General features: G+C 42.3%; 1 long non-coding RNA gene across 1 annotated transcript; it reads right to left on the bottom strand.

The window, feature by feature from the left end:
• Positions 1 to 9,810: 9,810 nt before the first annotated feature.
• LOC119396164 (uncharacterized) lies at positions 9,811 to 14,072 on the bottom strand. Its single transcript, XR_005184402.2, has 4 exons — positions 13,880 to 14,072; positions 11,683 to 12,037; positions 10,246 to 10,307; positions 9,811 to 9,980 (listed from the first exon to the last, which is right to left on the bottom strand). It is a non-coding gene; the product is annotated as an uncharacterized LOC119396164 (long non-coding RNA).
• Between the last annotated feature and the right edge of the window lie 2,715 nt (positions 14,073 to 16,787).

The following is a 16,787-nucleotide window of genomic DNA, read 5'->3' as shown; positions in this document are numbered from 1 at the left end:
TTTTATAAAGTCTAGCTTTACAACGCAACACTTCTTGATAAAGTCTTCGAGCTAAGCATGGTGTGCTAAATTAGAAAAGCTTACTTGCTTCTATGCAATGTGCATGTAATCAGCGTGGAACTAATGTACCATTCCAGTTTACCTGGCGTGCTTAGAGAATTTCTTTGTCCAGTCTATTAGTCCGTAAACCACGATAACATGGGAAAAGTATGAGATATAGCGTACGTACCCTAAACGTTATGAGCAGAGTGCCCTATTCTACAACACTCTAGTATGGGTTGTGTAGCGTTCTGTGCATGCGTATTTCGATCCCGCTATGTTGCTAAACCCGACATTCCGCTAAGCCCTCTGCACGAAAACTCTCTAATATTTCCACATTTATACGCCTACTGCTTAAAAGTACCTGTATAAAGGTTACAAAGTAGGTACAAAATATTTAAAAACACCTAAACCGCAGTTGTGTCAATTAGCAATCGTAATTGAAAAATCTGAAAGAAATCGGCAAGGTGCCCAGAGAAGCCACGAAAGTTATATAGATCGCTAAGGGTAGCCGCACATGTGTGGATTTGGTTCCATCAATACACCGTCACGTAACGTTCTGATTACTTTCCTGGAGGTTATGAATTCACTATTAGATGTCGGGACGGTTTACTGCTGTCCCATGGCAGTTAACGAATATAGTATCCAAATTGTTAAACATTTCAAAGCCCAGGTCTTAGGCGCCTGTTTCTTTGAGCGGCGCCGCCGTCGGCGTTAACGATAGAGCGAACGAACACGAATGAGAGGAACACGGAGTCTGTCGATATCACGGGTTACTGACATGTCTAATCTCGCTTTCTTCCTGCGTCACGCGCGCTGGCCCCTCGGTCGGAGCTCGTGCGCATGCAGGGCTGGTACGTGCACTGCGGCTGGTTTGTAGCATAGCGCTGAAACAAACGGGGACAAAGAAGAAGCGCATGACGAACGCAAGCGCTTTAGTAGATGACGACAGCAAGTGGTTGGATTCGCTTACCGCAACGGGGGCTGTCGGCGTTTCCCATAGTTCTCGAGGCCTGCTATGCATAGAGTCATGTGCGCCGCACTCGAGCGCTAGCAGTTTCTGTGGCAATATGTAACGAATGTTACATTGCTATAACGGCGGATAGCCTAAATTCCAAACACAGTTGGCGTTCTTCTAACATAAAACTGCGCTCAGAATTTGCATTAGGCAGCATCGTAATCGTCGGTTAATTTTTTGAAGGCACTAACTCTTGGGCGATGTGGTCTTGGCTGTTGCTGATTATACTAACGCGTACACTAACACACCGAAGAAACTGCCAAGATGTTTCAATCAGAGTATCGCTCATCCCCGTTAATTGTTTGTTTCTTCTTGTGCCAGCGTCTCAATATCCGGGCCAATCTCATCAGTAACTACGATCGTTACTTCCACGGTCATCTAGGCATCATCTCAATTATTTCATTAATCTTTATAGGTTTGTCCATGCCGCCTCTACGGGACAATACTCTGTTTCGTTGTACTCGCCTCCGATATTTCAACGCTTTCAGGCTGCCTTCGTAGCTTTTCTATTCACACCCTGTGCGTCACGTAAGTTGTACGACGGGTCCATGTTGGGAGAACACTTGCGCGCAGGGCGTGTCCGGATTTCGCTTTCTTGCGAAAGGTTAGTGGCACATATTTGCATGAGACATCTGGTGCTTGTCGTTTATGACCACTTTTGAAAGACTAGTGCCATGCACGAGGAATGTTTCCACACCTATATGCAGTTAGGGGGCCAGCAATGTGAGCGCTGCTGATTCTAGTGTTCCCTTTAAAGGGACACTAAAGAGAAACAATGAATTGGTTCAGATTGATGAAGTGTGCTCGGAGAACTCTTGTGTAGTTTATTTCACCACTATAGGTTTATTATTAGAGGAGAAAACCAAGTTCAAAGTTCCATTTTTATATTTCGCGCCGAACTTTGTAATTCGTGACGTAAAAAATTTCAAAGAGCATTTAACGTATTTTGGCGCCACTGGCTCGACGAAATTTCCACAAACTCGTTATGTCAAGTCTATGGCCCACTCAGAGCACAATGTACTTCGATCTAACCGATTAGGAACTAGTAGGCCCAAGCAGGCGCCGTCAAAATTATGTGACGTCACGGCAAATGATGCGGGAATTTCATGGTGGCGTCGCCACCTGTATTTTCTTTTTGCGCGTTTTCTCGCTTATTAAGCGTCTTCTCACAGCAAGCGTGATGTTTTTGGTATCGTGGAAGACTACTTTACTAATGCGAGAAAAATCGTTTTGCTCTTTAGTGTCTCTTTAAATGTGGACCGTAGTGTACATCAGCTTGAACGCGTCGCGCAGCAACTGGGCTGCTTTACTGCACGTTCACTTATTGAAAGAGCAGCCACGAAATCTAAAGAATGTGCTGTCAATCGACTCCATGTCACCATATCAACTCCAAATCGATGTAATGACGAATTATATTTGAAACCACTTGGGTCTGAATTGTCATGCATGGCGTTCTAGTGGCACGTAGTGAAAAGTATTTGGGCTTTGTGCTTTGTGCTTTCAAACATGAGTTCATGACCATGCATGATTTTAGAGGGCCATAAGTCATATCGAAGGTTATCTGCATCAAGAATACGCTTCAGGTAAATCGGTTATCAAAGAAAAGTCTCAGCTCTTGCAACGATGTTCTCAGCACTCACGTTAGAGCGATGCTCTCAGTATCAGCACTAACGTTAGAACACAGACGTCTGTGTTATCGAAACGAAGTGCGCACTACGGGGCAATGATGTGAATATCATGGGTAACATTCGTAAGCGTATTCCTCCGGGTTTGAGCAACCCTTGAATATAGCTTGCTGATTCACAGGAATACAAATGCAATGTTTATTAGACTGCTATAAAAGCGTAACGAACAGTGGAACCACAATTGACGTTAACCCGACATGACGTCGGTATCATAGAGTTCATATGTAGTGTTTATTGCTTTGTTATAAAATTGGATAGCCTGCACTAAAATCACAACTGACGTTGCACCGACATTACGCCTGCATAGGGTCTTCAAGAAAGTTTACAGAGCAGTTTCTAGACATGGCGTGGCTCTGTGATGGAATATCTTACTGCCACGAAGAATGCTTGGGTTCGATTCCTGCTGGGATCCTAATTTGTATTGTTTGCATTCGTCGCGTCTATGCTGCCGGTGTCGGTTTTTCTTAACGCTCTCGCATTTGAATTACAAATGTGTGTTCTCGCCGTTCCTGGGTAGATATAAACTATCAGTCATTTGTGGCAGATAACCGTATACCACGGTCCTACACTCTAAAAAAAAAAAGGGAGCGAGAATGGAGCAACGGGCTCCGTTCCTCCTTCGGAGCAGCGACTTTCTCCTTTGCGGACGATTTACTCGTCGCGCCCTCTTGCGGCAAGCGCCAAGGGAGAAACGTTTCTCCTCAATCACGTGACTTGCGCGCGCGCGCATGCGCACGCCGAGTTAATCGTGATTCCGTGCTGCGGAGAGCGGACGCTTTTTCGCGCTCGCTCGGCAGTCTCAGACCAAATTATCCAATGCTACTGACCTCGGCCAGTCGCGTGCAATTACTTGTACCTAGGATTGATGCGAGCAACACACGAGTGACGTTCATTGTTTTTGTTCTATGTGTTGAGTAACGTGTGGCGTTTTTTTCTTCCTTTTTTTATAGGCTCGGCGTGAGCGCGATGCGCCGCAAACTTTCGTGTGTCTCGTGTTGTTTGTATACGTTTGCGCACGATCTGCTTGTCATAAATACAGTAAGTCCCGCTTCACAAAACAGTCTTGTTTTAATGAACACCTTAGACTGTACACCAATAATTCAATTTTTTTCGGCGTTAACATACTTGGCAAGAGCACGCATTTTCAGTTTTACACAGCACTTATCAATACAACAAGCAATATAAAGAAGCATGAAAGTTCATTTTTACAACATTTTAGCAAACGTGATACCACTGAACAGCGCATGCGTGAAAGTACGATAACGTATAATTGCTGGAGTTTGACGTGTCGAAACCACCGTATGATTATGAGGCAGGCCGTAGTGTGGGACTACGGATTAATTTCAATCAACTGGGGTTCTTTAACGTGCACCCGAACATAAGCACATGGGTGTTCTTTGCCTTTCGCCCCCATTGAAATGTGGCCGCATTTTAACGTTAACCTGCATCATAATTGCACATATCTGAAAAATAAGTCAATGACTTCTGTCAATTAAGCCAAAATTCTCAATCACATGCGTTTTGGAATACGCATGCCATCACTGAGAATTAGGACGGACTTATGCACGCGTGCAGTACGTATCTCTCGTTCTCAGGATTTTGCTTTGGCGTGCGAAACTCAACACAAAATGCGCTTCTAATGACAGCTGTGCACAGTAGGTAATCACTAATACTTGCACTTACCTTTGTGAAAAGGGTATTCCAAATCCAACGCAAGACTAACCACCGCCACAACGACAACTACACAGTTGTCGCACAATGACCGCAATTTCACACGCCAGGCGAATACCGTGACGTAACAGTAGCAGAGCAGTATGTAGGTACAGCGTACTGAAATATTACAGAACACGTAGTGTGAGTAGCGTTCTTTTCCATAATTAGCGCGGTGTAGCGCCAGTTTCTCTGCTCAAGTAATCGAGCTGCCGCGGCGCCAAGAGCCACTGACATCGCTCTCGAAAGACCACCGTCCGGTGCGAGGCCATCTTGTCTTGTTTCTTCGCACGACCCGCGTTGTAATGTACGTATACACAAATGCGCAAAACTCAGTTTCCTTTTTTTGTATTATTCGTATAATGGCGGATGTAACCCAAGGCTTTTTACGTTTTTTTAAGTTTGGAAGAAGGTACGTTTGGCATATGTTCGTTCACAAGTTCACCTAATTTGAATTTGAACGCATTCCACAGTTCATGTATGTCACATTCATCCTCAAGGCATTCAAATGTAGGCAGGTCATGAAGAAGACTTTCGTTTATACTTTCATAATACCCCTTATCATAAAAAAACCTTATCTGTTCTCGAAAGAAGTAAATCGTTGAACTTTGGCTTTGACTGTCACAACAACTGCCGAATGATCGCTAATTCCTGGTACGACTGTAGTCGAACCTACTAAGTAAGGTGAGCTTGAAAACAACGAACTGAGGATATTGTCTCTGTGTGTTGGTTCCCTTACACATTGTACTAGGCCAAATATGTCTACAACCGTTATTCATTTCAGTGCTCGCAGTGCTACAAGCAACAATGACCGTCAAGCAACAATCATCGTCCCGCCAACACACATCCGGCATGTTAAAATCACCACCGAACAAAATGACTTCACCAGACACTTCAGAGACAACCTCAAAGTCCGGATTGCACTCGAATCGATCTTTACGGTAAACTGCGTAATATTGTGGAAAATTTTCACTATCAAGAATAGTTGGATTGAGCCAAGATTCCTTGCCCATCACAATATCTGCTTCCATTTATTCTATCAAACCAACAAGCTGGTCTACTTTCTTTATGTTCTTGGTCTTTGCTTTTATTTGTTGGTCATGATTTCGAGAGTGAGACAACTTCCTCTTTTTCCTTATCACAATGAAAAGCTCTACCATTCACGATGAGCTTATCAAAGGTCAGTTCAACTTTATTTTTTTAGTCAAATTTTTTTAACTTTAGCATAATAACATAGTTTCTTCCTGATAGCCCGCCTTTCAAGTGATTATTTTGTGGTCGATACTATACGCTTTCCCTTTAAGTTTCTTGGCGTTCGTTTGTTTTTCCTTGAAAGGTGAAAGACTTGCAATTATTGGTCGCTTTGCTTTGCCGTCATAACGTCCCACTCGATGTGCCCTTTGAACTGATTTAAGTTCAATGCCCAGATTATATAATTTTAGAAATATCTTTAATCAGCTGCTCCGATTTGTCCCACGTTTCAAACTGATCATTGTACTCTTCACCATAGGAAACAATATTTTTTCTATGGCTTCGGTTTTCTAAATCCACAACTTTCACCTCTAAATATTTACTTTGTATAAGAGATATTTAATTACGTCGGCTTGCTCTGAGACCAACTTATTAACTTCCTTCATCTGTCGTCGAGTGTCGCTTAAGTTCTTGCTCATTGCTGCCATTAATGTTTCGTGTTTCGTAAATCTAGCATCCATGAAATCTAGTTTACTTAAAATGGCAGTTTGGCCGTCCTGGATAATTTTCAGCAAGGTGTTTGTTTCACGAGGGCCAAAATTTTGCTCAACGTCGCCTGATAGTAGCAATAACATCACAACATACAGCACTCTGCTTAAGAAAAAAGCATGCTATTTTTTCAGAATATGTAATTAGTTCTCAGAATATCTGATTCAATTCGCTTCACTTTACTACCTTAAAGACCCCGGTTAATGGCTATTACATAAGGGGTAGGCTAACAAATGAAGGCTATAAAGAAGAATCTTCTTGACGAAGAGTGTGCAGTGATATTGCCCGGGAAGCCGAAGACCGCCTGGGGCCTGCAATGTCACGGGGAAGGCCATTCCAGTCTGCTGCTGTTTGAAGAAAAAATTGAGGCAGCAAAAGTGGTAGTGTTAGTACGTGCCCGTGCAATTTGATAAGGATGGGTTGTGCGGTGGGATATGCATGTCGGTGTGATGATGTATGGTGTGAGATCTAGGTAACTGTGAGAAAAAATTGTGACGCAAATAATGCGACGCAAGCATCGCCGTTGCCGATGCGGCCATGCACAGAACGATTAGGAAGACCACATTCGTATTTGAGGGATGATATGCTCATGTCAGATTAATATGAAAAATTGACGATTGTGTCTTTATGTCACATTAAGCATGGAAGCAGCAGTTGTGGTGGTGAAAACGTTTTTATTTACATATTCGAGGGATGTGAACGGGTAGCTTACGCCACAATAAAAAAAGCATGCTTCAAGTATAGTCTTTCGTAAAGAATCCTTGTATCCGCTCAGAACTCGAACGTTTTCGAGTGAAAGGGAGCAACCACACTTGGGGCAATAGACAGGAAGATTACTTTCATGCTACTACGTGACGTTGTGCGCATGCTCTCGCATACAGTCCTAGCTCGGACCCAGACCTTATTAAGTATTAAGGCAATACATATAACCAAGCCGTTCCACTTGACGACTGCCTTCGAATCTACGGTTCATATCGCAAATTTTTTTATGGAATTCAATTAGGAAAACAATCTACATGGGCTCATATCCTTTCCTTTCCCCCATTTCATCCCGGAGGGCAACCTCTGGGTTTAAGAATAAACAGTGCGACCTTATAACTGAGGACTGTGAAATTCTGCTGGTATACTCGAGACTACACCGCTCCTCAATTTACACGCAAACGAGGCTTTCCCTTTCCTTTTGCCGAAGAGAAATTTTCTCGGCTCATGCTTGGATATCTTTTGGGCTGGTGTCACAACGTTCTCCTCGCGTGAGTATGGTTCAACGGCTACACGAGGTCCTATGGCTCGACACGAGCTCATATACAGTCACCCGAGAAGTGCCATGCCGTAACCGAGAAAGAGAGAGAGCAAGCGAGAGAGAAAGCGGACCCGAGGATTGAAATCAACCTCGCGGAAGTGGACGCTAGACTGGCAATCAATTTTGTGGCGAAACGTAATAGCTAGTGCTCGTGTGCTCCGTTCTATCGGCGAACAGCGATCCAACAAGACCATTAAGGAAAAGAGATCTCAAGAACGAGGTATGCGAAATGAATGAAAAAAAATGTCAGTCATATTAAATAATGAGCGAACAAAAAAGAAAGGCGAGTTGAACGGCGAACAACGACAAGACACGCATTAAAAAAAATAAGAACAAGAATGGAAGGCGGAAAACTTAGACGCTTCTGAGAGGCAAAACATGGGTTGACGAAACTGAGTAAGTGATGCGGCAATGGTGATCTGGTCAAAGAGACCAAACTCGGACAGCTTAGTGAAATAAGAGAGTGGCAGTACACTAGAGCACTTTTGTATGCACCTAAGTGTGTTTTTTGTTCGTTGCACCACAAATTACGGGTAAAAAAAAACACCGCACCGATAGTAGAAAACTTGATCAGTTAGTGTCCCTCGTATAATTATATAGTACACGTAAAAGAACGAAAGCAAGGAATCGGTTCTAGGAGCTAGTTTGTTTGTTAGAGGCAAACTAATGAAACCCATAGACAATGAAGCCTACGGTGAAGCGTAGGGGATAATATTTGTAGTTTTTAACCATAGTGTAATAGTTCCGACGTAAATGGAAATGAAAAAGTTGATGCCGATAAGGGATGCCACCTACGGTAGTGAGTGGGCTTTTTAGCCAAAGATAAGCTGCCGTTCTGGTTTTACTAAAAGCCAGTTTTTCATGTGAGCGAACGCTTGCTGCACTACTACAACAGACGTACGAGGTTTTTGACCGCTGCGTATTACCGCGGTAGCGTTAAGAACTTGTTTCGCAGAAATCCTGGTGTCGGCGTCATTGGTTGTCAGCGAAAAATCATCATATTCTCCGCGACCGAAAAATCAAGAAAGATGCAAACAATGGTTCGAGTGAGAATCGAACCCAGGCCGTCTGCGTGGCAAGCAGGTGCTCTACCACAGAGCCACGTTATTGCTTGATACTTCTTCGAAGAAAAAAACCCTATGTGAATGTCATGTAGTGGAAGGAGTCTCCTCAACGCATATAATATTGCGTGGCAGAAGCGTAGAATCGCGCCAGGCTTCAAAAAATGTGAATTGCGCAACGAGAGGGTGTTTTAAAGGCCCATCCATTAAAAAGCGCTCAGACATAATCATCATCATCAGCAAAAGCATGAACAAAGTGTTCAGCTTCGTATATAGGTTCGCGTGTTGCCTTATGAACGCGTAGTATAGGCCCTTCGCTGATTCGCAGAAGGAAGAATTATGGCGTAGTGGGCATTTAAACGACTCTACTTGCAGTAGGCATTATATGATAGTTTGAAACGGCCAATGTTACGCGCAAAATCATTCGTTTCCTCACAGTACGGTTGAGGCATGCACCTCGAACCGAAGCGAGGCTGGCAATTGAGAAGGCTATGCGCACGGGGCCCGATTACGCTAACGCATTGCTCTAGAAGTGTTCCTTTATTTTTCTGTTTGTTTTATGGCTGATGACGACGGCTATACGGTAAATTTTGACCATTGTGCAACAGTTTTGCTGTCAAATAGCAAAGAGCTGTCACTTGTAAGACTGATAGTGACCTGCCACGGAACAGATGCCTCCGGCCTGTTAAACTTATAACAGCCATTTTAGCTATCAATGTTAGGCTAAAATATTTAGGTCACCAAAGTTTTTTATGTAAAAAGAGCTGCTTGCCTATTAGTTGATAGTTATGACAAGATTATTTACTACAGAGTGGAGATCGGTATATGTATATGTACCGCGTTGCCCTTTTCTAGCCATGAGGTAACAATAATTGCTGGGGTTTTACGCGTTAAAACCACGACATGACTATGAGGGATGTCGTTGTGGAGGGCTTCGGAAATTTAGACTATGTGGTGTTCTTTAACGTGCGCATAAGCTAAGTACATGAGCATTAAGCAATTTTGCCTCCATAGCTGACTACGTATACTGGTACTATCGAGTTATTGGTTTCAGAATTTTTGAGACAAACGAACTGGCGTTCCAGTCAGATCATATCTCAACGCCGTGGCGCACGCTTTTCGGGAATTTAACTAGAACTAGTAAGCTAACGTTAGACGCATCTAAATGTTTTATCTTTTAGGCAAATGTTGCCGTTACCATGCTGCATGCCAATGTCTGGTGTCTGTAGCGAGAAAGCAATGAGCCGAAACAGAACGTAAAACCATGCGTTGTATTTAATTTATTTCGTTCCTGAATGGCATGCATCGCGTTTAGCCTTCACCAAATATTATAAATCGAATGTTAGTATAGCAACAAATTCAAGTAAACCTCCGACGTTGTTCACCTGCATTCTTCTCACACAAAGTTCACGAGAGATTAGGATAAACTGGAAAAGAGAAAAGAAAACAAGGAGCTGTTGTCAGTAATATAACATCACTGCAGTCCTCTTTAAAATAAAATTGTCAATGTAAAAAGTGTAAAAAGAAAAAAATGCAATCATTGGTAGTAATTAGATCAAGCAAGGTATTTGTAATACCAAGTACTATGAAAAGTTTGCCCTAACAAGCTGCATAATTTGTGTTTTTTCTAGTTTTGCTAATTATATTATTTCGCGCAAAGTCTAGTAAACCAGATCAATGTTGGTGACGTACGTTTTGAAAATCCTTTTGTCAGCTTGTTGGCCTTGCCTTAAATTCAAGAAGCGGGTGCATCACTGCAGAAAGAACAATTCATTTCAGTGAAGAAAAATCGAATAAAATAGGGACACTAACATCATAAATATATATATATATATATATATATATATATATATATATATATATATATATATATATATATATATATATAGTGAAAAGCTTCGTACTACAATATAGGAAACAAAACAAATATTTATTTACCCTGCAGTTTCAGCTGAAGGTCCAGCCTTCCTCAGAGGATGTAAGTGCAATGAAACGGCCATGGCCGAACCCGCTGCGCAAGGGCCGCCACCCAGTTTGGGGGCCACACGATACTTTCAAAAAAAGCAAAAAAGAGCGAAAAAAAATATAGAGAAAAAAAGTATCGTCTGGCCCCCAAACTCGGTGGGCGGCCCTTCTGCAGTGGGTTCAGCCATGACCGTTTCATTTCACTTACATCCTCTGAGGAAGGCTGGACCTCCAGCCGAAACTGTCAGGGTAAAAGAAATATTTGTTTTGTTTCCTATATTGTAGTACGAAATTTTTCGCAATTTTTATTACGGTAGCCAGAAGAAGTTCTCTTTAACCATGTGTATATATATATATATATATATATATATATATATATATATATATATATATATATATATATATATATATATATATATGTGTGTGTGTGTGTGTGTGTGTGTGTGTGTGTGTATATCAGCTCATTCTGTATGTTTTTACCAATTCAGTTTACCGATTTGGTGCTTTTGCCCGATCATCTCTGCTGGCTTTCTGATTTCATTCCGACCTGATATTTACTCAACAACACCTTCCTTCGCGCGAGAAAAAAAAATGTTGCTTTGAGCATGGTCAGTACAACTGCCTAGAATTTTTACGTACTTACATTGATGTGGAAAGTGGGGAAGACCGTGTAACGTGTGGAATAACAAGGTTACATTTAACACAAATAAGCGGTTTAAACTTTAACAACAGAGTGATTCATTGCGTGCATCAAAAAGGTTGTGTACCATTTCGTACGGGTTTTTTGTTAGCATTTCCAAAACATTTCTTGATATTTTATGATCGAAAATCATATTATTAAACAACAGCAATTTTATTCTATCGACTTATCATACCTCGTAAAAAAGAAAAAAAAGCAGTGGGATGCGTTATTCGTCTTCCATGAGTTGCATTTAATAACACACATTTTTTATGATAATAATTCCCGAGCAAATATTTGCTCGGGAATTTTCGGGCGAGGATTACCAACTAGCCAGCCCTTGCCATTTGCTTTATTGTCTGAAAGGGATTACCACTAGCCCGCTCTTGTACATCCCTTGTACATCCCTGTATCTTATAAAAGCGCTAGTGCGAGCTGAACAGAGGGGCCTCCCTGCTGAACTGAAATGGCAAGAGAAGTCTCACCTAGATGCGCTGCTAGATGCACCAGATGGTCCGGCAGCAGAGGCACCAGAAGCCCTTGGTACAGCGGCTCCTGTTGCTCCACCAAATGAGCCGGTACCCCAGTTGCCAGAGGTGGGACTTACTCCAGGATAGCCATAGGTGGCATAGCCTCCAGGTGTATTGTATCCGCCATATCCACTGTATCCACCATATCCTCCGTATCCGCCGTATGGGCTGTTCGCACCGTACAAGCCGTAGTCACCATACGGGTTGAAGCCGTAGTGTCCACTGCCATAGGGCACTCCGTAAGAGGCATACCCACCGTAAGCGCCACCCCAGGGCGATCCTTACCATCCAGGATAGCCTGCAGCTCCTCCTGCATAGTGTAAGCCATTGAAACAGTCGCAATTAAGTGCGCTAAATTTGCCTTCTGCTTTAAAAAATGGAGTAAGCTGAATGCTGACAAGTGTTACTTTTGCATCGCGTAAGAGCTTGGAACACATCTTTTAGCAATCGCTTTCAAAAAGCTCAGCAACATAAATGGCGTATGCATGGGATAATGTAGGCCATTCTTCAATACTGCCCTGATATGTGAGCCATTTGTGGCAAAAAGTACGCCAATATTAGAAATTGAGACTACAACGATAGTGTTCAGCAAATTTAAACTTGTTAGAGTACAATAAAGATTATGTAGAAATGGCGAAAAGGGCCACATCAGAAGGAACAAGAGTGCTGATGTTGCTCATAAGTGCTCTTTTGCCTCCTCTTATGGCTCCTTCGGCCATGTTTTCTTTTTACTTACCTCTCCTTCACGAATTTTTATATGTAATACCAACTCGTCAAACCTTCAAAACTATTGCGTAGTAAACATTTTTTTTTATTTTTGTAAGCAAAACTGATTTTATTTCTATTTAAGTCACGTGCAGCTTTTGCGGATTACGTTGAAATTTGAATAAACAATGCATTTTTAAATATGTGAGCGCAAAAAAAATTTTACTCTTGATGCACCATATGGAGTTCAGATATGTGCATATATTCAGCATTCATTGCCCGCTACGTTGATGCGCCAGCTGCCTCTTTTTTAAATAAAACTCAACAGCAAGAAAAAATGAACTGGTAATATTTATTCTTAGGTCATATTTTTAAGAGCTTGAAAGAACTGAATAAACATAGGTAGCAATGCATGGTATTTCAGTTTATCAGAAATACGATGATTACATATATTGCTACAAGTATTAGTGTCGCTAATCATTAGTCAATGTTAGCAATATTTACTAAGTGGCTGCTGATAAAAAAACCAACATCCGTTTATCCTCAACGACGAAAATATTTGCACAAGTTACTTCGACACGAAATCATCAATAAACCTGTTAAGCGGCCAAATGAGCCCGTTTGTCTTCTGTAAGGCTGTTAGGATGTTGTTTTAAATACCAACCCAGAAGCATGAGCAAAAACCAGCCCAGACACATGAGCAAATACTTCATTGAAAACCTGAGACAAAAAAGACCGTTGCACATCCTTTTCGATGGTGTAGTTTGCTACGCCACTTCTATTTTATGTACTATCGGTTCAACATTACGAAAATATGGAGCAGATTAGTCGCATTGGCGCTGTGACCAGATGACAGTGATATACATAGGATTGTGGTCCTGTAGCAAAATTATTGATAATTATTTATTGTTTATTCATAACGTTCTCATCTACCCTCTGGGCCACAGATAGCAGAACATCCCTTCCGATTGCTCGTCCATGTGTCTGTGAACCATAACCTCACTGATGTGTTGCGGCAATAGCCCTCTGTCACCTGCAAGCTCTTCTTTCAAGCGGCTGGCGCTATACGTCGTCTTGAAGTATAGTACAGGCTACGATAGATATCACATTGATACAAATTTGACCATGGCCCGTATAAAGCTTTGTACAGCCGTTTAAAAAATGGTTTGTAACATAGTACACGTGTCTGAAATGGTTGAAACAGTAAACGACAGCGCTAACATCAGAAAAAATTTAAGTAAGCGCTGTTCCTATCAATAGTATTTTGTGTTTAATTTAACGTCTGTTAGTGTCACGGCGCAGGCTTGGGGCTATTTCTAGCACATGGCTGCATGTTGAAGCTTATAATGATATAATGAGCATGACCGTACACTTTTTGCCGTAAACACTTCACGAGAATCGTGAGGCATCGTTCACGTTATAACTTCACCTTTGAAATGGATCTTACCGTAGCCATAGCTGCCTGCGCCAATACCGGCCTGACCACCGAGCCTTGCACCTAGACTACCTCCAATGCTTGCGGTCAAACCCGGCGCTCCACCGGGACCGAGTCGTTCAACGCCGGCTTGCAGCCTGCCGCTGATTCCACCGGTGGCCCCAGCATCGCTTCCCAGACGACGTTCGCTTCGTGCACTTGTAAGAGCGGCTGTGTGCGAGACACCATGTCACTTTAGCGTTACGATATTTACATCACGAGCATGGCAGGAAAAAGACAGCACTAATAAGAGAAATGCTGGGAAATTAAGAAGGTCTTGTTGGCAATATTTAGGGGTCTGGGCAAGAAAAAATGTGCTAAAAGGTGATGATCAGGAGGAGAGAATCCGTACATTGCACAGGCACAAGGCCGCAAAGATCTGCGCGTTCGACGACTAGTTCGTCCCAAGCTCTCGTATAGGCCTGTGCATTTTAAGTAGTTCAGCAACATCATTGTAGCATTTATCATCGCAAACATGTGACAAGACAACCATAAAACTTCTGTTCTCTAAAAGACCTGTAATCCAAATGTCCTAATGCCTTCCGAATGACTATACAAATAAGACCGAACTTCAGTCGAAGGTGGAGGCTTGGAGAGATGAAAAAAGTCACAGTTTCGCCGCAAGGGCGAAGCAATGAATGCGTTAGCAAGAAACTAATGCTATACGAAGTGAGGGTCGCCAATGGATACTCTCAGTTTGAACAGCGCTCCTGTTGCAAAGGCGGCCGAAGCAGCGAAGGAAACTAGCGTGTTTCAAGTGTCGAGCTGTGACATTTGATAGTTCGCGCTCATCTTCTGTTTGTTTCGTTTAGCGGCGTCCCTTGAGCGTCGGGGTGACTTTCGTACGCTTCCGTAACATGAGCGCGGACATCACGGTGGAAAGCTCGAAACATCCCTCTTCCCCTCACCACGAAGAATACCGCGTGAGCAGACAGCGGAAGGGCAAGGTTCTCCCTGCGCAAATATAAGAAGAAGCGAGCGAGCTCGCCGACGACTTTTAAATGCGCCCGTCGCGCTCCTTGCGCCATCTCGCTGGTAATGAAGAAACGCTTATAAGCGCCTGCCGTCTCTGAGTGCTACCAGCGGTAAAGGGTGTGTATATAACGCTCGCCGTTAGCTTCATGAAGGATATGCGCTTTCTGCGTAGTGGTTAGCGCCACGCGGTGCGGAACGAGATGTCGCTGGTTCGATTCCGCGCTTCGGAAGCATTTTTCTGAATTATTTTTCTTTGGGACTTTGATATATATATATATATATATATATATATATATATTATATATATATATATATATATACGGTGAATGAACGGCGACGGCAAAATCCAGCCGAGACTGTCCATATAATTGCTATCGCAATAAAATTCTTGAACATGGGCTTTGAATCGGCGGTTCTTACAAAAGCTGGCTTGACAAAGATAAACCTGCTTGTAGAAACATCGCCTCCTGTGACACCCCTATTCAATTATTTTTTTATTTTGGAATGTCATTTTTATTGGGAGAAAAGTACTGAAAACTTGCTTGGAAATAGTCTACACGTATTAGGCTAGGTGACTGTTGGTAATCACGTGAGGCCCGACAAGGAAGAACTTACCGTCAGCTACTGTACAACTGACGGTTCGCCATCGAGTTATTTGAGAAAAACAGACGCGAAGACGCAGTGCTCTTCGATCGTAAGAGCTGTTGGCCACTGGTCGGCCATCGTCCCTAAAATGTACGCCCGACAGCAAAAGTTTATGGGACGCTGGCTCCACAATAAATGTAAATTTCTGCTCTATTAGTGCGTAATTCTCCTAATATAGCTGGTGACAGTATAGGTTGCAATACCAACTGCACGCTGGGACATTTATTCGGAGTTTATGTTCCCAGATAAAGCGAAAGTATAGCTTTCTCGAACATTTGGCCTCCCGCAAACTTTTGCTGTTCGGTTTACATTCTAAATCGTGATTAGAACATTTCTAGGATTATAACATTTTTATTGATGGAAGGAATCCCGGTTCCTGGCCCCAGCAACGAGCTTCTGACACGTTTGCGGACCTTTAATTAGCGCTGTGAAAAAGTTAAGAATGCATGAAGCTTAAAGCCAGTGGACGTCAGTTATTACCAATGCAAATTAGGCAAATAGGTAACGAATCACCTTTAACTGCACTTATCTTTTTAAAGACTAGCAAACAAAAAACACAGCATGCCGTGCGTTTTATTTTTTGCTGGTTCGGTTCCACTCTTCTGTAGTGCGGTGAAAATGGAATGAATTCCATTTTATGTTTTCTTTACTATTGAAACATACATGCGATATTGTGTATTGTCAGAAATTAGCATAATACTATGCGTAATAAGCGTGCACTTTACCAAGTGTATGCTGTATTTCGTTCACTCGGTATTCCTTTTTATAAATTCAAAACTCATCCCAGTTTTCCTATCAGTGTCAATGACATCGCACATCATGTGAACACAATAAATAAAGTTGGCTTGGATAGAGAGGCAATCGAAATTTCTTCCACTGTTCCTTCCTTGCCAATAGGCATTACTTTGAGCAGGCAGGTCACTTCAATAGAATGTTCTTGCTTTCTAGAAAGTCCCGATTCTTGCCTTCAAGGTACTTTTATAGTTAATGCATTTTTCCCGCACGCATTCATTTCCAGCAGAAACTATGAACGTTGTAGATTAGTGGCGAGCAAGAATAACATTGTTATACTTTTTTGGTTCCAAAATATAAAGTTGAGACCTTGAAATGATCGTGAGAGTCTCATTAAGTGTATATCAACTCACTTTGACGTTCATGGTATTTCAGAATATGTTACATTGCCTAATGAGGGGGAAACTCCTCGTAAAGCTCAGTTCCATAGTTTGCTTAAATGAGTCATAAAATACATGTATGCACAACT

Source organism: Rhipicephalus sanguineus, chromosome 6 (assembly GCF_013339695.2).
Source record: "Rhipicephalus sanguineus isolate Rsan-2018 chromosome 6, BIME_Rsan_1.4, whole genome shotgun sequence".
In the NCBI taxonomy this organism is placed as follows: domain Eukaryota; kingdom Metazoa; phylum Arthropoda; class Arachnida; order Ixodida; family Ixodidae; genus Rhipicephalus; species Rhipicephalus sanguineus.
Note: the sequence above shows the minus strand (reverse complement) of the source record. Positions and strands in the feature narration are given on the sequence as shown.